This window comes from Carcharhinus amblyrhynchos, chromosome 3 (genome assembly GCF_965287045.1).
Source record: "Carcharhinus amblyrhynchos chromosome 3, sCarAmb.v2.hapA, whole genome shotgun sequence".
Classification (NCBI taxonomy): Eukaryota; Metazoa; Chordata; class Chondrichthyes; order Carcharhiniformes; family Carcharhinidae; genus Carcharhinus; species Carcharhinus amblyrhynchos.
In genome coordinates, this window is record NC_137326.1 from 139918518 (window position 1) to 139940508 (window position 21991).

General features: G+C 46.6%; 1 pseudogene; it reads left to right on the forward strand.

The window, feature by feature from the left end:
• Positions 1–19973: 19973 nt before the first annotated feature.
• LOC145341584 (histone H3-like) lies at positions 19974–20492 on the forward strand (annotated as a pseudogene).
• Positions 20493–21991: the final 1499 nt, after the last annotated feature.

The following is a 21991-nucleotide window of genomic DNA, read 5'->3' on the forward strand; positions in this document are numbered from 1 at the left end:
GATATCTGCTGCAGTTGTCCTCGATGGTAGTGGCCATTAGTTCAGGAGGTGGTGAGTTCCTGCAGTGCCTCTTGTAGATGGTCCACGCAACTGCCGCTGTGTGGTGGAGGGAGTGAATGTTTGCAGAAGGTGTACAAATTATGTGGCAATTTTCCACATTGCCGGATAGATGCCAATGTTGGAGCTGGACTGGAAGAGCTTGGTTAAGGGAGCAGAAGTTCTGGAACACAAGTCTTCAGTACTATTGCTGGAATGTTCTCAGGACCCATTCCCTTTGCAGCATCCAGTGCCTTCAACTGTTTCTTAATATCACAGGGAGTGAGTGGAATTGGCTGGAGACTGATATCTGGGATGCTGGGGACCACTGGAGGAGGCTGAGATGGATCATCCACTCGGCACTTCCAGCTGAAGATTGCTGCGAATGTTTCAGCCTTATCTTTCACACTGATGTGCTGGGCTCCTCCATCATTGAGGATGGGGATATTTGTGGAGCCTCCTCCTCCAGTGAGGTGTTTAATTGTCCATCACCGTTCACAGCTGGATGTGACAGGACTGCAGAGTTTAGATCAGATCCATTGGCTGTGAGATTGTTTAGCTCTGTCTATTAGCTCTATTTTTATCTAACACATGCTGATTCTGCTGCTTGGCACACAGGTAGTCAGTCCAGTGTTGGAACTCCACCAGGTTGATACTCATTTCTATATATGCTTTGTAGTTCTCCTGGCATGCCCCCATGCACTGTCCATTGAACCAGGGCTGATCCCTCGGTTATGCTGGGCTGATGACACGAAGGTCGGTGGTGTTGTGGATGGTCTGGAAGGATGTCAGAAGTTGTAGCAGGACATAAATAGGATGCAGGACTGGGCGGAGAAGTGGCAGATGGACTTCAACGCGGATAAATGTGTAGTCGTCCATTTTGGCAGAACCAATGGGATGAACAAGTACACTATCAAGGGCAGGAGTCTTAGTAGTGTTGAAGAGCAGAAGGATCTTGGGGTCCGGGTCCACAGGACTCTTAAATCGGCCTCGCAGGTGGAGGATGTGGTCAAGAAGGCGTATGGTGTACTGGCCTTCATTAATCGAGGGATTGAGTTTAGGAGTTGGGAGGTAATGCTGCAACTTTATAAGACCCTTGTCAGGCCTCATTTGGAGTACTGTGCGCAGTTCTGGTCGCCTCACTATAGGAAAGACGTAGAAGCTATTGAAAGGGTACAGAGGAGATTTACAAGGATGTTGCCTGGACTGGGAGGCATGTCTGATGAAGTTAGGTTGAGGGAGCTGGGTCTCTTTTCCCTGGAGAGACGAAGGTTGAGAGGCGACCTGATAGAGGTTTATAAAATGTTGAGAGGAATGGATAGGGTGGACTCTCAGAGGCTATTTCCCTGGGTTGAAATGGTCACTACGAGAGGACACAGATTTAAGGTGCGGGGAGGAAAGTACAGAAGTGATGTTAGGGGTAAGTTTTTCACTCAGAGGGTGGTGAGTGAATGGAATCGGCTGCCGTCAGTGGTGGTAGAGGCGAACTCGCTGGGGTCTTTTAAAAGACTTCTGGATGAGTATATGGGGTTTAATGGGATTGGGGGTTATAGATAGGTCTATAGATTGGTAGGTGTTGATGTGATCGGCGCAACTCGTGGGCCGAAGGGCCTGTTTGTGCTGTAATGCTCTATGTTCTATGTTCTATGAGGCTGCAGATTGTGGCTGAGTACAGCACTGCTGCTGCTGACGGCCCACAGCACCGATGGATGCCCAGTCTCGAGTTACTAGATCTGTTCAAAGTCTGTCCCATTTAGTAGGGCCACACAACATTACAGAGGGTATCCCCAATGTGAAGACAGGACTTTGTCTCCAGAAGTTCTGTGCAGTAGTTACTCCTACAGATACTGTCATTGACAGGTGCAGTTGTGGTAGGTTGGAGAGGATGAATAGATATCAGCCCCAGTACTGAGGGAGTGCCGCACTGTCAGAGGGTCAGTGCTGAGGGAGTGCCGCACTGTCAGAGGGTCAGTGCTGAGGGAGTGCCGCACTGTCAGAGGGTCAATACTGAGGGAGTGCCGCACTGTCAGAGGGTCAGTGCTGAGGGAGCTCCGCACTGTCAGAGGGTCAGTGCTGAGGGAGCTATCTTTAAAATCCGTGTACATTTGTGAAGTTAAAGGGGTGTACGCAGTATTGTACAACAGTCAAATTTTACTTCTTATGAAATGATTGATTTCTTGTTAAAAGCTGTTGTCTATTCTGTGAGTGTTTCCTATTTGCTTTCTCAAAACAAAGTGAAAGGTACACCCTTTTGAGCCAGCATTCCATTCCAGGATAAAACATAGAAACTACAGCACAAACAGGCCCTTCGGCCCACGAGTTGTGCCGATCACATCAACACCTACCAATCTATAGACCTATCTATAACCCCCAGTCCCATTAAACCCCATATACTCATCCAGAAGTCTTTTAAAAGACCCCAGCGAGTTCGCCTCCACCACCACTGACGGCAGCCGATTCCATTCACTCACCACCCTCTGAGTGAAAAACTTACCCCTGACATCTCCTCTGTACCTGCTCCCCAGCACCTGAAACCTGTGTCCTCTCGTAACGTTCTTGTTCAGTGGTAAGATTACCTGGGACCCTAACGGATATTTATTCCTTCCCTGGTGAAGCAGTGAGTCTCTTGTGACATGTTCTGTGACTTGCCCTTTGAGCCGTCTCCCAGTCACATTTCAGTCTGCTGTCTAATCGGGTACACGATCTGATTCAGCGCAACTTGTTGAGTACAAATTATTAATTACCCTGTACGTGGCCTAAAGAACAGTGGCGGAAACTCTGGGACCACAATACGAAGCACAAGATGAAGAAGATTCTTGATTAATAAGGATAACTTGATATCACTGAATGATGGTGCAGGCTCGAGAGGCCGAATGGCCTCCTCCTGCTCCTAATTGGTAAATGGTCGGAATCTCTGAGCAACACCTTTAATTCCAATATCCACAAATTGGAATCGCTGATTCAGATCAAAGGGTCTGACATGGATATAAACTTGGCAACAAACATGAAGGCACAGACAGGAGCTTCACACAGCAAGGTAGGAAATCTTTGGGGAGGACGGTAAATTCAATCTTGATAAAGGATAATATTACAGTCAGAGTGGAGGGGGTGAGGATCAGCAGGCAGTGAGGGGAATACTGTACAGCTGAATTAAACAGGAAAGGATGAGAAACTCCCAGCTGTGAGTTATCTATGCTGACTGTCCTAATGTAAAAGTGTGATGTATAAATACCAAGATCAGAGGGATTTGAAACAAAGGCAGAGCAGTTTTGAGGGAGAGTTTTGTTTTCACAGAGTGGAAAATGCTAAAGAGCTCCATGAATTTCTAAAGTGCATTTACTGAAATCAGCCACTTCAGAACCAACAAAGGCACAAGGCATTCTGGATTCAGCATTAATTAATAATCTGACTCTTGCAGGACCAGTTTGCAAACAGTGACCTTCACGGAGTTTAACATTAAGGTCAAGGAGGAAAAAAAGATGACACAGAAAACAAGTTTTTAAACTCTATAAAGCTGACTTTGGAGGAATGAAGAGTAAACTGAAGGCGTTAAACTGAGCTAAATGTTAGCAGATCAACTTGCAGATATAAACAGTGGGAGGTAGTCAAAGGTCTTCTTCAAAGAAATCGTTAGAATTAAATAGAAAAAACATATCCATAAAGTGTGTTTGTGTAACAGTGACAGCCAGGCGTAATGTACAGTGCATCAGTCTAAAGGAAATGGCTGAAAAAAATGATCAGAAATAGTAATCTAAGTGATGGGGTGAAATATAGAAAGCAGAAAATAGATACAGAGAATATACTGAAAGGGAATTTGAAAAGAGCTTGCAAGTAAAACCTTTTCTAAATATATTAAGAGTGAGAGGATGACTAAGGGAGATGACAACCAATAGTGAGACAGGAAATATTGTAACAGAGAATGATGAATTGGCAAATCTCTTAAACAGCTTTTTGTATCTGATTCGAGAGAAGGAAGAAGCTAAATGGGACTGATAAAAGGGGACAGATCCCATAACCCCACCTTTTTCCCATATCCAGCAATCTCACTTGTCCATCATCTCCCCACTTTTCTGGAACAAGCAACAGTGGAAGGGAATCGGATTCAGTGTGTTAGTGTAGGGCCCTGGTTCTAATAATGAGGGTTCTCTAATGGAAAGGAGGCAGTTCAGGTTACAGTGTCTCACTCCAATCATACAGGGCAGGTTTTTAGTTTAATTAGGGCATCATGAACTGCACAGGCTTGAAAGGCCAAAGTGCCTTGTTCTTTGCTCTTTATTCTCTTTGTTTTATGAGTCTTTGGGATGTGTAAAGTGATGAAGCAGTGATAATGGCTTTGCAGAGTGAAAGTTTGATGCCAAAATGTTGATCATGGATTTAAAAGGCAAAGTTCCCACAAATATTTTAAAATTCTGCAGTTGGTTTCTGGAATGTTCCTAACAGCTGTGTGGAGGATTCCTGACAATATTACTATCAACAGGGTGGGTCCCACACTATATAATTCAGGCCACCTTGAACTGGGTGTTGTGAAATAAGAAAGGGTTAGTTAGCAAGCTAATTGTGAGAGAACCCTTGGGGATGAGTGACCATAATATGGTAGAATTCTTTGTCAAGGTGGACAGTGATGTAGCTGATTCTGAGATCAGGGTCCTGAATCTCAGTAAAGGGAACTATGTTGGTATGAGGCATAAATTGGCCATGATGGACTGGGAAACATTACTGAAAGGAAAGACAGTGGACAGGCAATGGCAGGCATTTAAAGAACAAACAAGTGAACATCCAGAAGTTATTTATTCCTGTTTGGCACAAGAATCAAAAGGGGATTGTGGCCAAATCATGGCTTTCAAGGTAAATGAGAGATAGGATCAGATTCCAGCTGAAGCGCACAAATTGGCAAGAAAAAGCAATAGGACTTGGGAGCAGTTTAAAATTCAGCAAAGGAGGACCAAGGGATTGGTTAAGAAGGGTAAATAGAGTATGGAAGTAAGCTAGCGGGGAACATAGAAACTGACTGTAAAAGTTTTTATTGATATATAAAGGGAAAAAAGATTGAGAAAAAGGAAAGTATGCCCCTTACATTCAGAAATAGGAAAATTCATAACGGAGAATAAAGAAATGGGTGAGGAATTAAATTTGTACTTTGCTTCAATCTTCACAAAGGAAGACATGAATAATGTTCCAGAAGTAGTTGCTATAGAGGGAGCACAGCGAGGGTTTTCCAGGCTGATTCCTGGGATGGCAGGTCTGTCATATGAGGAGAGACTGAGTGGGTTAGGATTATATTCACTGGAGTTTAGAAGAGAGAGGGGATCTGATAGAAACTTATAAAATTCACACAGGGTTAGACAGGGTAGATTCAGAAAGAATGTTCCCCATGGTGGGGGGAGTCCAGAACTAGGGTCAGAGTTTGAGGATAAGGGGGAAACCTTTTAGAATTGAGGTGGGGAGAAATTTCTTCACCCAGAGGGTGGGGAATGTGTGGAATTCACTCCCACAGAAAGTAGTTGAGGCCAAAACATTGTCTGATTTCAAGAAGAAATGAGATATCGCTCTTGGGGCTAAAGGGATCGAGGGATATGGGGGGAAGTGGGGGGAGTCAGGACTTGAATTTGATGATCAGCCATGATTAAAAAGATTGGCAGAACAGGCTCAGAAAGCTGACTGGGCTCCTCCTGCTTTTAGTTTCTATGTTTCCAAGATTCAACTCCAGCTGTTTTGTCAGTCAAAAATCTGTTGAACTCAGCTTTGAATGGATTGAGTTTATTCAGGTCAGCTGTGACCTTGTGATCCAGGCATCACCGGGGAAGAGAATTCCAAAACTGAATGACTCTCAGAGAAGGCATCCCTCCTCCTCTTGAATATAGTTTGGAAAACCCCTTATTTTGAAATCTATTCCCCCCCCGCTCAGTAATTCCCCCCTGGGGGTGAATAACATTCACCCTCATAACATTTCCTGGGAATGGAGGGATACATACGAATGGTCTAGTTGGACCAATGAGTGGCCCAGGTTTGGAGGGCCGAATGGCCTGTTTCCTGTTCTTTGTTCTTTACATAGAACAACATAGAAAACTACAGCACAAACAGGCCCTTCGGCCCACAAGTTGTGCCGATCATGTCCATACCTACTTTGTTCTAACATCCTCTCTGCATCCAGCCTGTCAATAAGGTCTCGTCCCCCTAAACTCCAACCTGCTGGATTTTTCCTCATAAGACAGCTACTTCGTTCTGGAATTCAGCCAGATGAACCTTCCTGAAACGTTACCAATGAAAGGAGATTAAAACTGACCAAAGTAGTCTAACTGTGGTCTCAGCAATGCCTTGTCCAGTACAACTATTCCCTGATTTTATACCCTGTCCCCATTGCAGTAAAGGCCAATATCGTATTAGCTTTCCCAATTGGTTGCTGTAGTTGCATCTTTACCGTTTGTGATTGATTTTCAAGGATTCCAAAATCTCTCTGTACCTGCAGCATTCTGCACATTCTCACCATGTCTGCGTGGGTTTCCTCCAGGTGCTCCAGTTTCCTCCCACACTCCAAAGATGTGCGGGTTAGGTGGATTGGCCGTGCTAAATTGCCCCATAGTGTCAGGGGGACTAGCTAGGGTAAATACATGAGTTTATGGGGAATAGGGCCTGGATGAGATTATGGTCATTGCAGACTTGATGGACCGAATGGCCTCCTTCTGCACTGTAGATTCTATGATTCTCTCTCTATTCAAATAATATTCTCCTTTTTATAGAATTTTAGAATCGCCCTACAGTGCAGAAAGAGGCCATTCAGCCCATCGAGTCTGCACCAACCGCAATCCCACCCAGGCCCGACCCCCACATCCCTATATATTTTACCCACTAATCCCTCTAACCTACACATCTCAGGGCCAATTTTAGCACGGCCAATCAGCCTAACCCGCACATCTTTGGACTGTGGGAGGAAACCAGAGCACTCGGAGAAAACCCACGCAGACACGAGGAGAATGTGCAAACTCCACACAGACAGTGACCCAAGGCTGGGATTAAACCTGGGTTCCTGGCCCTGTGAAGCAGCAGTGCTAACCACTGTACCGTCTCTTCCTATTCAGCTTACCAAAGTGGACAAGCTGACATTTTCCCACATCATAATCGATCTGCCAAATATTTGTCCACTCACTAACCTGCCTACATCCCTTTGCAGCCTCTTTCTGTCCTTCCTATAACTTGCTTTCCTTTCGATCTTTGTACTGCCAGTAAACTTGGTTAGAATTCAGTCTGACCCTTTAATTTAGATTGGAAATAGTTGAGGTCTCAGCACAATTGGCTCACCTCTGTACCTGGCCCCTGTTGTGCTGCGTGCTATTTGCAGGAGAGAACCTAGTGTAAGTTACTTGTGAAAAATGTCTCCATTGTACCATTTAGAGAGATGTGCCAGGGTGTATTCACTGTATCCCAAAGTGAATTAAACCATTGTGTAAACATACTTCTACTATTCAGACTAGAACCATTTCTTTGTTATTTAGACAAAGGTTTGATATTTTAAAAAAAATGTTGCATTCAAAAAATCCCCGAAATGAAGTGAATACAGAATAAATATTAAATGTGTTGGGAGTTGAGATTGAAAGATTAACTTAGGGATTGTCATTGAGCAGGTTAAAGTACAATCTGTCGTATGCATCGAGGAGAGTAAACATTGTTAGAATCAGAAAAAGCTGTAAAGCCCAGTCAGCCCACCCCCACCACCCACACCCCCCTGCCCCTCTGTATCCTCAGTGCTCTGTGTAATATTCCAATCATTCGCAGACACCTCCCCCCCTTCCCCACCCCCTCCTGTGACAACACATCGTCTGTCTGAGTGATATCTGGGACCAGCCAATTTTAAACAGTCCCATAGAATTCATTGTCCTCACCTGAGCAGCACAGCCTTGATTTAAAACATGAAAAACCCTCTGACAGTGCGGCACTCCCTCAGCACTGACCCTCTGACAGTGCGGCACTCCCTCAGCACTGACCCTCTGACAGTGCGGCACTCCCTCAGCACTGACCCTCTGACAGTGCGGCACTCCCTCAGTACTGACCCTCTGACAGTGCGGCACTCCCTCAGCACTGACCCTCTGACAGTGCGGCACTCCCTCAGCACTGACCCTCTGACAGTGCGGCACTCCCTCAGCACTGACCCTCTGACAGTGCGGCGCTCCCTCAGCACTGACCCTCTGACAGTGCGGCGCTCCCTCAGCACTGACCCTCTGACAGTGCGGCGCTCCCTCAGCACTGACCCTCTGACAGTGCGGCACTCCCTCAGTACTGACCCTCTGACAGTGCGGCGCTCCCTCAGCACTGACGCTCTGACAGTGCGGCGCTCCCTCAGCACTGACCCTCTGACAGTGCGGCACTCCCTCAGCACTGACCCTCTGACAGTGCGGCACTCCCTCAGCACTGACCCTCTGACAGTGCGGCACTCCCTCAGCACTGACCCTCTGACGGTGCGGCACTCCCTCAGCACTGACCCTCTGACGGTGCGGCACTCCCTCAGCACTGACCCTCTGACAGTGCGGCACTCCCTCAGCACTGACCCTCTGACAGTGCGGCGCTCCCTCAGCACTGACCCTCTGACAGTGCAGCACTCCCTCAGTACTGACCCTCTGACAGTGCGGCACTCCCTCAGCACTGACCCTCTGACAGTGCGGCGCTCCCTCAGCACTGACCCTCTGACAGTGCAGCACTCCCTCAGTACTGACCCTCTGACAGTGCGGCACTCCCTCAACACTGACCCTCTGACAGTGCGGCGCTCCCTCAGCACTGACCCTCTGACAGTGCAGCACTCCCTCAGTACTGACCCTCTGACAGTGCAGCACTCCCTCAGTACTGACCCTCTGACAGTGCAGCACTCCCTCAGTACTGACCCTCTGACAGTGCAGCACTCCCTCAGTACTGACCCTCTGACAGTGCGCCCTAAGTGTTGGAATTCTTCACTATAAAATTGAGATGTCAGTTTCTAGCCTGTGAACCTGTCACATTTGGATTCTGAATGAAGTTATCCTGTGTCCAGTCAGTGTAATGAATGGACAGACAAACACCAGAGGCATCCCTGAGAGAGATTACTGTTTATACTTCCCCTTTACTGCAGTGATATTCTTGCTGATAAACTGTTATCATCAAACCCGGGCCCCCAGACACTAAAACCGTCACTTTCCCGCTGCTGTGTCATTGGTCTATGTCGAGCTGAACGTTTTGTCTGAAGTTTGCCCAGAGCCTGAAAAGGCGTCTTCACTAATATCCAAGCAGTTCTGACCAGATAGACGTCCTTTCTGCATCTTTCCAGGAATATGTCTCACGTAATTCACTGCTAACACAAACCAGCTTGCCTGCAAGCTGTGAAAGCTGTTTCCTCGCCTGCTTCTCAGAAGATGTTCGCCCAGAAACTTTGTAAGAACTTGCGTTTCAAGGTCGCACATCCTGTGACAATGGATTTCCGCCGATGATATTGATCACCAAGAAACCACATCCTCTGGCCGCTCTTTTATTCTCCTAGAAAACACCGGAGCTGCGGCGAGACATTGTTCTGTTCCGACTGCTCTCTTAATGCGCCTTATTTTTACTTTTCTTGTTCAGTGACACACCTCTGAGTGGATCACACACAGAGAGTGTCAGGAAGGGGCAGTGGGAGTATACAATCCATCCACAGCTTTGCACTCTGACCTCACCACAGGGTCATTGTGAGTGGAGCCTGGTTTCCTCAAACTTCTGATCTGAGGGGCTGAATGGCTCCCACTCCTGTTCTGCCCTACACTGTTCATCAATTTTCAAATGGATCTCTCAGATCTGCCTCCCCTTATAAACATTCACTCTGTAATGGAGTTGATTTCTACCTGCTGTTCCCTGTTCTGCTTCATCTCCTGAAAATAGGTCATAGAATCATAGAACCCTACAGTGCAGAAAGAGGCCCTTCGGCCCATCGAGTCTGCACCAAACACCATCCCACCCAGGCCCCACCCCCATATCCCGACTTATTATACCCACTAATCCCTCTAACCTACACATCCCTGGACACTAAGGAGGAATTTCTCAGCATGACCAATCAACCTAACCCACACATCTTTGGACTGTGGGAGGAAACCGGAGCACCTGGAGGAAACCCACACAGACACGAGGAGAATGTGCAAACTCCACACAGACAGTGACCCGAGCCGGGAATCGGCTGTGATGCAGCGATATTCATAGAATCATAGAATCCTCCAGTGCAGGAGGCCATTCAGTCCATCAAGTTTGCACCGATCACAATCCCACTCAGGCCGTATCCCCATAACCCCATACATTTACCCTAGCTAGTCCTCCTGACCCTAAGGGGCAAATTACCATGACCAATTGTCCTAACCCGCATATCTCTGGAGTGTGGGAGGAAACTGGAGCACCCGGAGGAAACCCATACAGACATGGGGAGAACATGCAAACTCCGCACAGACACTGACCCAAGCCAGGATTGAACCCAAGTCCCTGGCACTGTGAGGGAGCAGTGCTAACCCCTGTGCCACTGTGCCACCCCATAGGCCTTGTCCACCAGGAACTGTGAATAGCTCTGCCATTGATGTCAGTGGTGGAGGGAGGGAGTGAGTGTCTGTGGATGGGGTACCCTGAGTCTGTAGCCAGTGTTTCTGACAGGATCTCACAGGGTTGCAGTGGGTGAGGGCAGGAGAGGGTACGGGTGGTAGAGGCAGCTTCACACCTCCAGAGTAAACCAAGAACTCTCAAGGTACTGGATGTGATCAACAAAGATCCTCCAGGAGATCAGTGGCATGAAATTCCTGGAGGTTCCAACATCAAAACGAAGGGAGAGCCAGACTTCCAGCTTTGGATAATTTCCCACATCCTGGAACAGGGTCATTAACATATACTTAATGGGAAACATCGGTCACAACATGTGAGAAACATCCCACTGAGCAGCATCAAGGGAGAATGGAAGGACAGGGAGCTACTGGGATATTATCAATAGTTCAGCCCCTCCCTCCAGGATTTTGACTCAGTGACAGTGAAGGAACGTTGATATATTTGCAAATGATGATGGTGAGTGACTTGGAAGAGAACATCCAGGTGGTGGTGTTTCCAAATATCTGCTGCTCTTTTCCTTCTAAAAACAGTGGTCATGGGTTTGGAAGGTATTGCGTAAGGAGCCTTGGTGAGTTCCTGCAGGGCATCTTGTAGATGGTACACACGGCTGCCACTGCCCATCGGTGGTGAAGGGAGTGGGTGTTTGTGGATTGGGTGCAATTAATCAAACTGCTTTATCCTGGTTGGTGTTGGGTTCTTGAATATTGCTGGAGCTGCACTCATCTGTTGCTTATTCTTCATAGAATCTACTTTAAGACAGTTTCTGTTCTGCTGATTGGAACTCTATCGTTCCTTTCCAATGCAAGTTGCTGTCTGATTTTTGAGTTCAGAACTGCTGTTGACCTCGGAGTTCTGGATAGTCAAAGCCCATTACTGGTGTTCCTCTTACCACTGGCCCATTCCTTCCTTTGGTGTTTATCTTCCATGTGGACTAATTTCCAGGCTGACAACTATTTATTTCCAGTAAGAAGTTTCACAACACCAGGTTAAAGTCCAACAGGTTTATTTAGTATCACAAACTTTTGGAGCGCTGCTCCTTCATCCGGTGAGTGGCCCACCTGATTTGAATGAAGGAGCAGCGCTCCGAAAGCTCGTGATACCAAACCTATTGGACTTTAACCTGGTGTTGTGAGACTTCTTACTGTGCCCACCCCAGTCCAACGCTGGTATCTCCACATCACATTTATTTCTGGTGTTACCCGGATATGGTTCTGGCTGCCGTTGCCCTGGTTAGCTCCTGCCTTCAGGCTGTTATTCTGAACCAGATTCAATGTTGCCTTCTTTCTGTTTGTTTAACACTCATTGACACATTCCAAGATTCTCCCCCCATTCTAATAAACCTATTCACTACCCACCCCCACCCCGCCTGTGAGTCACTCCCCCTGCCCCCTCCCCCGTGTTTCTATCTGTTCTGATTATTCTCCCCACCCTCGCTGACATTATTGATAATGAGGGAATTACACTGAGCAGCTCGGGGGAGAGCTGGATTTTTTCACCAGGTAAAGAGACTCCCCCCTGTTCACTCGGACAAACACCCTGGTGAACCATTTCTCCCGATTCTCCCTGTCAAGAACCTTCACGTTTTTGAATATCAAATATCCTTTCAACCTTCTCTAAAGAGAACTGTTCCAGCTTCTCCCAGCGATCCACGCCACTGAGATTCCTTATCTCTGGAACCATTTGTGTGAATCTCTCAAACACCTTCACCTCCTTCCTAAAGTGTGTCCAGAACGAGACACAATCTTCCAATTCAGGCTGAACCAAGTTCGAAACCGAGTTAACTGCACCATTTGCAACTCCTCAGATACTGAAACAATCCGTGTCCAAAAGCAGCAAGACATAGACAATACTCAGACTTGGGCTGATAAGTGCCAAGTAACACTCACAACCACAAATGTCCCCCACCAACCATCTCCACATGTCATTGGTATTACCATGACTGAATGATAAAACCTCTCTGAATTTACTAGTGTTCTTTAGGGAAGGACATCTGCCATTGATACATGATCTGGTCTACATGTGACTGAGACCCCCTGAAATAACCTGCAAAGCTGCTCCAATGTGTTAAACTGCAATGAGGCCTAAAATTAATGTAACTGGATGGACCATCCAGCATGACTTCAGCACCAGAAAGGTCTACAAACCCAGCCCTGTCAACCTGCAAACTCCTCCTTACCAACATCTGGGGGCCAGTGCCAAAATTGGGAGAGCTGTCTCACAGGCTAATCAATCAACAGGCTGACACAGTCATTCTCACATAATCATCCCTTACATAACACCCCAGACACCACCATTACCAACCCTGAGTATGTCCTTTTCCACCAGCAGGACAGATCCTGCCATACAGTTGGGAGGGAGTTACCCTGGGAGACTTCAACATTGACTCTGGGCCCCATGAGGTCTCATGGCAAATATGGAAATCTGTTGATTACCATGCACCGTTCCCCCCTCCAGCTGATGAATCAGTATTCCTCCATGTTGAACAACATTTGGAGGAAGCACTGAGGGAGGGAATGGTGCAGAGTGTACTCTGGGTGGGGACTTCAATGTCCATCTCCAGGAGTGGCTCAGTAGCAGCACCATAGACCGAGTTGGCCGGGTCCTGAAGGACATCAGTGCCAGACTGGGACTGCGGCAGGTAGTGAGGGAACCAACAAGAGGGAAAGATTTAAGAACATAATAAATAAGAGCAGGAGTAGGCCATCTAGCCCTTCGAGCCTGCCCCGCCATTCAATAAGATCATGGCTGATCTGAAGTGGATCAGTTCCACTTTCCCACTTTCTCCCCATAACCCTTAATTCCCTTGTCTATCAGAAACCTATCAAACCGTGACTTAAATATATTTAGCGAGGTAGCCTCCATCACTTCAACAGGCAGAAAATTCCAGAAATTCACCACCCTTTGAATGAAGAAGTTCCTCCTCAACTCTGATCTAAACTGTCCCCCCCCTTATCTTGAGGCTGTGCCCTCTAGTCCTGCTGTCCTTTCTGAGCGGGAAGAGTCTCTCTACCTCTACCCTATCCATCCCCTTCATTATCTTATACGTCTCTATAAGATTCCCCCTCATCCTTCTAAACTCCAACGAGTACAGACCCAGTCTATTCAGTCTCTCTTCATAGTCCAACCCCCTTATCTCTGGTATCAGCCTAGTGAACCTCCTCTGCACTCCCTCCAAGGCCAAAATATCCTTCCGCAAGTGCGGCAACCAAAACTGCACACAGTACTCCAGCTGCGGCCTCACCAATACCCTGTACAGTTGCAGCAAGACCTCCCTGCTTTTATATTCTATCCCCCTCGCTATAAAGGCCAACATTCCATTCGCCTTCTTGATCACCTGCTGCACCTGCAGACTGGGTTTTTGCGACTCGTGCACAAGGACCCCCAGGTCCCTCATCCTCACCAACCTGCCGGCTACATTTGATCATAACAGATAACAGGAGGAGTGACCATCACCCAGTCCTTTTGGAAACCAAGTCCCCATCTTTACATTGAGAATAACCTCCATCGTGTTGTGTGGCACTATCACCGTGCTAAATGGGACAGAGTTTGAACAGACCTGGCAACTCCAGACTCAACATCCATGAGGTCATCAACAGCAGCAGAACTCAGCCACAACCTGCAACCTCATGGCCCGGCATATCCCCCCCTCTGTCCCATTACCGTCAAGTCAGGGCATTAACCCTGGTTTAATGGAGAGTGAAGGACAGCACGCCAGGAAACTGTATCAAGGACCTCACACTGGCACGGCAAGCAAGGAGCAGCACCAAGCCTACCGAAAAATGAGGTGCCAACTCATCAAAGCAACAAAACAACCTCTACACTGTCTTGGCCATATTCATTGGGTATGCAATGACCCAAAGATCTGAATGATGAACTGATCACTGAGTCACCACCTCTCGGGTGTCCAAGTTTCTGTTTTTAAACACACCCCTCAGTGAGATATAAAGATGGCGGATAGTGACAATTGGGAGATAGTCGCTAACAGTGAGAGTGCTGGAAGTGACTGAAGGTCAGTAGAAAATGGAAAATTCAGCTGGCCAAGAGGAAGGTCCAGAGAAAATAGAGGCCATTGAATCTGTACCTCCCAGATGCAGCATCCGCTCTGCAGCAAATACAGCAGAGACAGCGGTGCCAGGGTACTGGCCATCGCCTCACCAGAATAAAGATCAGATAAGATGAAGACCATTCGCTATCTCTTTGTGTAGTGTACTCCTGCTTGTAGTTCAGGTGTCCGGTGTCAGTTATAAGACAGGCACTTCCAGCATGGTAACTAATCCATTCCTGCAAACAACTCAAAACCACCCTCAGTTAAAGCTCTCCACTCCTTCACTGAAATAGTGTCTTTAATTAATGAACCTGTCCTCTTCTTTTTTCTTTCCTCTGTGTCTCCTGAAAATTTTATAGGCTGGAATATTTAGTTCCCAGTCCTAAACGGGCTGAAGCCAAGGTTCTGTCAAACTGACATGATCCTAATTACAGGTCCCTGCTTTGACTCGAATGAATTGTGTTGTATATTTGCATAAAAGTGTGTCACCCAGACACAGATAAACATCACAGTAGCTTGTTCTTCTATTTTTAGTTGTTTGTAGTTTATTGTTCTAATCTATGTCTGTTTCCTTCAAGTTCCAGTTTTATAATTTGAGAATGGTTTTCCTTTTCCCATTTCACTATTTTTCAATACCATGTCCAGCTCACACATCTAAATCCTCCTTCCCTCACTGCTGTGTGGCTTACCTGCGACTAGTTTAGTTTAGTTGCAGAGATGTTACCGGGATACGGTGACAGAGGAGGAAATTCTGTCCCTGGAAGGGTTCAGCATTGCTAAGGAGGAAGTGTTGAACAGACTGTCAGTTCTGTAAGTTGACAAGATTCCGAATGTGAGGCATCCAAGGATTCTGAAGGAAATGAGAGTGGAAATCTCAGGGACACTGGTCATAATCTTCTCGTCTTCTCCAGACTCACGGAGGTGCCAGAGGAGAAATGCAAATGTTACACCCTTGTTCAAAAAAGGTTGTGAGGATAACCCCAGCAATTACAGGGTAGGTAGTTTAACATCAGTGTGGGGAAGCTTTTAGAGAAAATTTTGGGATTAAATAAGTAGTCACATGGAAAAATGTGGGTTGATTAGGAACAGTCAGCATGGCATTTTAAGAAGAAATCCTGTTACACTAACTTGCTTGAGTTTTTTTGAGGAGGTAACAGAGAAGGTCGATAGGGGTAAACCTGTTGATGTAATGCATGGACTTTCAGGTTTTTGATTGTCCCTCACAACAGACTTGTGAGAAAAGTTGTAGCTCATGGAATTCAGAACCCTATTTCCAGTCCATCTTTTTCCCTTTCCATTACTACCTTAAAACTTAGCGAGTTATGGTCACTATCATCTAAATGCTCCTCATCTGACACTTCTACCACCTCCTGGATTCATTCCTGAAAATTAGGTGCAGTACCACCCCTGTCCTATAGGATCTCCTGTGTGCTCGCTCTAAAAACTCGAGGGCGGGAAAGTGGAACTGAGCCACAACAGATCAGCCATGATCTTATTGAATGGCGGGGCAGGCTCGAAGGGCTAGATGGCCTACTCCTGCTCCTATTTCTTATGTTCTTATGTTCTTATGTCCCCTCTAATCCTTTCATACTTTGCCTATTCTAATTAATATCAGGGAAATTGAAATCCCAGTATTATTATCCTATTATTTTTACACTTCCCTGAGATTTGCCTGCATAGCTGCTCTTCTATCTCTCCATGTCCCATCTGACTTGTACAGGTCCTATCTTCCCAAGAAATGGATCCAATGATCCAGGAAACTAACCCCTTTCCTCCGAGACCACCTCTTTAGCTATGCATTGATCTGCTCTATCCTCCTATTCCTGTGCTCACTGGCATGTGGCACTGGGAGTAATCCAACGATTCCAATCTTTGAGGTTCTATTTTTCTGGACCTCGCTCCCTGAATTCTTGCTGAATGACCTCATTCCTCTCTCCGCCTATGTTGTTGGTACCAATGTGAACCATGACCTCTGTCTGCTCACCCTCCTCCTCCAGAATGCCTCGCAGCCAGTCAGTGACAACCTTGACCCTGGCACTAAGAAAGCAACACATCATCCTGGAGTCACGCCTGTGACCACAGAGATCCCTGCCTGCACCCTTCACCGTTTCTATCACTATTGCTTCCACTCTTATTCCTCCCCGTTTTGCAGCTGATCCACTCACAGTGTTGTGGATGTGACCCTGGCTGCTCTCCCTGGAGGAATCGACACTCTCACCGTTTCCAACACAAAAACGGTTCTTGAGTGAGATGCAGTCTGGGGCCTGCCCTACTGACCCATTCCCCCTCTGACTGCACTTCCTTCCGCTGCAGGCTGTCCCCACGGATATCGATCCACGGATAATCTCAATCTCGTGCACACAGCGCTGTGTCTCTGGCCGAGACCCAAACTGGTGACACTTCCTGTAAACCTGATCATGGAGACTTTATGGAGCTTCTAGGTATTCCCACACGTTGCAGGCAGCGCACAGCACAACAAGTCAAATCTTAGCTAGATTTACATCTATGAGAAAATTATCCAAGTTTATTTTAAGAAGCTGGAACTTTTACCTTTCTTCGATGTAGCTTTAAATTAGAGACAATCAACTTAACCCTACGTTAGCAATCAGCTCTCTCCCCTTTGGCCTTTATCCCTGTGGCAGGGGAAGACCATTCACTGAAGAATAAAACATTAGAAAGCACAAAATGCAAAAGGCATTTCACCAAATTCCCAAATACACGCTCACTCTGACTGTCTCTCGCCCAGGGGCTGGAATTTTACCGACCTGTCCAACCTGGTTCCAGGGGCCAGACAGAGGGAAAGACATTCTCCATCAGCCTCGGGTGGGATCGTACAAACCTCGGGCAGACGTGCTGGGAAAATTCCACCCGGGATGCGCCCTCTCCCAGTGGCCGAATCTTACTGAATTTTGTTTAGTTTTGTGTTTGAAGCAAGATTCTTTGCCCATTGTGGGAAGCCTGGGGCAGGATCGGCAGTAAAATAAATAATATCTTGTATTTTTACCTTTCATATTTTCAGAATGGGCTAAAGTGCCAACAGCCAATGAACTACTCCTGTGAGTCGGCACTGGTGGAATATAGCAGTTAAATTGTCCAGGACAAGATCCCCCAAAGAAGGGCCAGCGTTATACTCACTGGTTATGATTTGAGGGATTCTGGGAGACCCTGTTCTTCAAATAATATCATGGGATCTTTTACATCCATCTGTGAGGATATGCATTAAAGAATCAAAGGTGGGTCTAGACCCATGAGTAGGTCACTGGATATTACGGAGTGTTAAATGTCTTGGAGTCAGAATTCTTCCTTCCAACATAAATGGAATGGCTTTGAAATACAATGAGAAAAATATGCATCTTCTGACATGCAAAGTGCCTCTCGAAGGAGCTATCTGACAGTAATCAGTGTTTAAAAGTGTAACTTTAGAGTCTTGACAATGAACCATCAGTGGAGAAAAATCTATTCGCCCCCAATATAGAAAAATGACAGCTGCTAAAACCTGTCCTGCCAAGAACTTGGGCACAATTTTATCTGTGATGTGAGCAAAGTATGATGTGTGGAGGAGAGCAGTTGCTGACGTTCTTTAGAGGGTTGGAAACGAGGACTCAAACTGGAAGGCAGCATTTTTATTGTAGTTAAACGCCTCAATCTAACCAGTCTGCTCCATTCAGCACAACACAGGGGCTCATCTTTAATTCCATTGTACAGGATTGAACTAGAGAAGGAAGGAGGTTGAATATTAACATAAGTCAGACCAGCTCAACTGACTGGCATCCCTGAAGGAAATACGATCATTCCTGCAGCTTTCCCAATCATTCCCTAGCACCAGCTCACTCATGGCCAGAAACAAAAAATGCTGGAAAATCTCAGCAGATCTGACAGTGTCTGTGGAGAGAGAATAGAACCAACATGTCGAATCGAGATGACCTTTCATCAGAGCTTTGTTAAATTTGCAATGTGCTGTGTTTCTATAGGAGATGTCAGGGGTAAGTTTTTCACTCAGAGAGTGGTGGGTGCGTGGAATGGACTGCCGGCAAGGGTAGTGGAGGCGGATTCAGTAGGGTGTTTTAAGAGACTTTTAGATAAGTACATGGAACTTAGTAAGATAGAGGGTTATAGGTAAGCCTAGTAATCTCTAAGGTAGGGACATGTTCGACACAACTTTGTGCACCAAAGGGACTGTATTGTGCTGTAGTTTTTCTATGTTTCTAAGGTTTGAATATAATATTCAATGGATTGCTCACCCATAACGACCAGCTTACAGAATGACAGAAGGTGACCATTTCCGCCCATCATATCTGTGTGCAGTCAGTGTAGGAGCAATCCATCTATTCCCAATCCATTGTTTTTTCCCATTCCCCTGCACATTCTTCCTTTCCGGATAATAATGCAGTCCCTCTTTAATGACTCAAATGAACCTGCCACACGTTTCTGCGTTTGAAGAGATGATGTGGGTATGCCGGTGTTGAACTGGCGTAAACACAGTAAAAAGTCTGACAACACCAGGTTTTAGTCCAACCGATTTATTTGATAATAGACTCACAAGCTTTCGAGGTTTCCCTCTTCGTCAGGTGAATGGAGAGTTCTGGCCTCAGACAGAGCATATAAAGCACAGACAGTTTAGAGATTACTGATTAGAATGCGAATCCTAACACCTAACCTGCTGTTCAAGACCTGAAGTGGCTGATAATGTGAGTGGAAGGAGCACTGATCACAGGTTACAGAGATGTGTATTGTCTCCAGACAGTACAGTGAGTGAGGTTTTGCAAACCCAGGCAAGTCACGGGGGTCACAGATAGTGTGACATGAACCCAAGATCCCTGTTGAGACTGTCCTCATGTGTGCGGAACTTAGCTACATCAGCCTCTGACCTTCGGGTAAGCATTCTCCAAGGCGGCCTTCACGACACACGACAGCGCAGAGTCGCTGAACAGAGACTGATAGCCAAGTTCCACACACATGAGGACGGTCTCAACAGGGATCTTGGGTTCATGTCACACTATCTGTAACCCCCGTGACTTACCTGGGTTTACAAAACCTCACTTACTGTACTTTCTGGAGACAATACACATCTCTTTAACCTGTGATCAGTGCTCCTTCCACTCACATTGTCAGCCACTTCAGGTCTTGAACAGCAGGTTAGGTGTAAGGATTCGCATTCTAATCAGTAATCTCTAAACTGTCTGTGCTTTATATGCTCTGTCTGAGGCCAGAACTCTCCATTCACCTGACGAAGGGGCTAACCCCGAAAGCTTGTGAGTCTATTATCAAATAAATAGGTTGGACTAAAACCTGGTGTTGTCAGACTTTTTACTTTGAAGAGATGGCCAGGACCAAGCAGACAGCGCGCAAATCTGCCGGAGGGAAAGCTCTCCGCAGCAGCTCGTTACCAAAGTGGCCCGGAAGAGCGCTCCAGCCATGGGTGGAGTGAAGACGCCTCATCGCTACAGACCCGGCACTGTGGCTCTGAGGGAGATCCGCCGCTACCAGAAATCCACCGAGCTGCTGATCCGCAAACTGCCCTTCCAGCGCCTGGTGCGAGAGATCGCTCAGGAGTTCAAAACAGACCTGAGCCTCCAGAGCTCGGCCGTCATGGTCCTGCAGGAGGCCAGCGAGGCTGACCCGTGCGCCATCCACGCCAAGCGAGTCACCATCATGCCCAAAGACATCCAGCTGGCCCGCCGCATCCCCGGGGAACGTGCCTGAACTGACCCGGACCCACTATTTCCCTTTGCAATCCAAAAAGAAAGACTCTCAGCCAGTGCATCCCAGACCCAGACCATTTGTTGTGTGAATAGGTTTTCCCTCTTGTCCCTGTTGTCCCAACTTCTCCAATCTAATCCTCAGCTCCGGAACTACTCTTGTGGATCTTTGCTGCACCCTCTCTAATGTCTTCACATCTTTCCCAAACAGGTGGCCCTCAGGCCTGGATGTGATTCTGGAGCAGGGACCTGAGCAACGTTTCCACCAGATGTTATAACAAAACAGAGAGAAACTAAACTCCTTCATCCTCACCTCATCCATCCATGAGCAGATGGGTTTTGAATGACTCCCCCATTCATCCAATTGAATAAGCAAATGGAGAGATGATAGTGTAGGGGTGATATAAGAAATAGGAGCAGGAGTAGGCCATCTAGCCCTTCGAGCCTGCCCCGCCATTCAATAAGATCATGGCTGATCTGTCGTGGCTCAGTTCCACTTTCCCGCCCTCTCCCCATAACCCTTAATCCCCTCTCTTATCAAAAACCCATCAACCCGCTTCTTAAAAATATTTAGCGAGGCAGCCTCCACCACTTCAACGGGCAGAGAATTCCAGAGATTCACCACCCTTTGAGTGAAGAAGTTCCTCCTCAACTCCGTTCTAAACCGCCTCCCCTTTATCTTGAGGCTGTGCCCCCTAGTCCTACTGTCTTTTTTGAGCGGGAAGAGTCTCTCCACCTCTATCCTATCCATCCCATTCATCATCTTATACGTCTCAATGAGATCTCCCCTCATTCTTCTAAACTCTAACGAGTACAAGCCTAGTTTATTCAGCTTCTCCTCATAGCTCAATCCCCTCAACTCCGGTATCAGCCTAGTAAACCTCCTCTGCACTCCCTCCAAGGCCAAAATATCCTTGCGCAGGTGCGGCGCCCAAAACTGCACACAGTACTCCAGCTGCGGCCTCACCAATGCCCTATACAGCTGCAGCAAGACCTCCCTACTTTTATATTCAATCCCCCTCGCTATGAAGGCCCTATATATGAGGCAAGTATTCCAGTGAGCCAGGCTAATGCTGTGGGGTCATGGCTTCAAATCTCACCTGTGGCAGCTGTGGAATTTAAATTCAATTAAAAAACCTGGAATTGAAAATTAGTCTCAGTAATGATGACGATGAAACTGACACAGGTTGTAGAAAAACCATCGGGTTTACTAATGTCCTTTAGGGAAGGAAATCTGCCGTCCTTACCTGGTCTGGCCTACATCTGACTCCAGAGTCACAGCGATGTGGTTCACTCTCAAACTGCCCTCTGAAATGAGAAATGGAAATGAAAAGTGCTTATTTGAAGGGAAACTAGGAATCAATAACAAATCTGGTTTTACCAGTGATCCCATAAAGAATTACATAGAATCATAGAAGTTTCCAGCTCTATACATTTAACAAAAAGATTGTGAATAACTCAGAAAATTAATTTTATAAAAATTTGTTCATGGGCTTCACAGACTGGGACAGCATTTATCTACTATCTCTTTGGATCTGGAGTCGGATGTAGGCCAGGCCAGGTAAGGACAGCAGATTTCCTTCCCTAAAGGACATTAGTGAACCAGACGACAATCAGCAATGGTCATCAGTTGACTTTT